Source organism: Galeopterus variegatus, unplaced genomic scaffold (assembly GCF_000696425.1).
Source record: "Galeopterus variegatus unplaced genomic scaffold, G_variegatus-3.0.2 Scaffold10204, whole genome shotgun sequence".
Lineage (NCBI taxonomy): Eukaryota > Metazoa > Chordata > Mammalia > Dermoptera > Cynocephalidae > Galeopterus > Galeopterus variegatus.
The window spans coordinates 21,997-23,797 of NW_007736315.1; positions in this window are offsets into that span (position 1 = coordinate 21,997).

The following is a 1,801-nucleotide window of genomic DNA, read 5'->3' on the forward strand; positions in this document are numbered from 1 at the left end:
TTTGTTTTATATTTGTCTGGTTTTGGTATCAGGGTGATGCTGGCCTCATAGAGTAAGTTTGGGAGAATGGCTTCTGTTTTAATTTTTTGGAATAGTTTGAAGAAAATTGGCATTAATTCTTCTTTAAAGATTTGATCTAATTCAGCTGTAAAGCCATACAGACCTGGGCTTTTCTTTGTTGGAATGTTCCTGATTACTGCTTCAATCTTATTTCTTGATATTAGTCTGTTCAAGTTTTCTGTTTCTTTTTGGTTCCTTCTTGGGAGTTTAAATGCATCAGGAAAGTTATCCACTTCCTCCAGGTTTTCCTATTTGTTGGCATATGGTCTTTTGTAATAATCTCTAGTGATTCTTCTTGTTTCTGTAATATTGGTTGTGATGTCTCCCTTTTCATTTCTGATTAGTGTTATTTGGTCTTTTTTGTTGTTGTTGTTAATCTAGCTAAGGTTTCTCTATTTATCTTCTCAAGAACCAACTTTTGGTTTCATTGATCTTTAGTATCACTTTTGAGGTTTCCTTTTCATTTAGTTGTCCTGTGATCTTAATTATTTCTGTCTACTACTTTTAGAATTAGATTGTTGTTGTTTTTCTAGTTCTTTGAGGTGTTGTGCTGTCATTTATTTGATTTTTTAAAAAAATTCTTTTGATGCAAGCATTTATTGCAATAAACTTCCCTCTTAGTATGGCCTTTTGCAGTATCCCACATGTTTTGGTATGATATATCTTTATTTTTATTAGTTTAAAGAAACTTTTTGATTCCCTGTTTAATTTTTTCTTGGGCTCATAAGTCATTCAGGAGCCTGTTGTTTAGTTTTCCTGCACTTGTATAGTTTCCAGAGTTTCACTCGTTATTGATTTCCAGATTCAATCCATTGTTGTTTGAAAAGATACTTGGAATTATTTTGATTTTTTAAAATTTGCTGAGACTTGCTTTGTCACCTAACCTGTGGTCTATCCTTGAGAATGTTCCATGAGCTGATAAGAAGAATATGTATTCTGTAGTTGTTGGATGAAATGTTCTGTAGATGTTTTCCAGGTCCAATTGGTCTAAGGTGTTTAAATCCTTTGTTTCTTTGTTGCTTGGAAAATCAACATCCAATGTTGATTGGATGATCCATCTAATGCTGAGAGAGGGGTATTCAGGTCACCCACTCTAATGCAGGAATGCCATATGTGAGAGGGCACTTATGTAGTGTTTGCCAACTCCAAAGAACACTCCTGGTGGTCCAGCTGGTAGAGACATTGGTTTATTAGATTTATGAGAGTCACTGATGGTGTTGGGTCAGTCAGATATCCAACTGCTATGGGGTATATAAGAACAGTTATATAGTGAACAGATTAGAGTAGTGGTATAAATCATTTTTGGACTTACATGTAGACTCTCATCTCACTCAGGTAACTCAGAGTGTGCAGGAAATCTGGCTGAGTAGATAAGTTAACCTACTCTCTACTCTTCTGGTGCCAGAGTGCTTGTTTATTTACTTAGGTTCCCTGCTCCCTCCAGCCCTGTTTGTCTTAAAGGATGCATGCCTTCCCTTAGGTAACTACTTTGGCCAGGAGTAGTTTCCCCAGGGGAAGGAGGAACTCTGGTATGTATGGGGAGTAGGGAACAGGGCTATGTCTGGCATTTACCCCACATTCCACTCCTACATATGGCTATTCCACTCTCAGTCTTCACAACACATTAATCTTCTGCGTGTCCCCTAGGGTGGAGTAGCGAATTGTGCATGGCATCCAAATACCATAAATGCAGTACAGCCCACAAGTACTGAACAACAGCACTCTTATCACTACCACTACT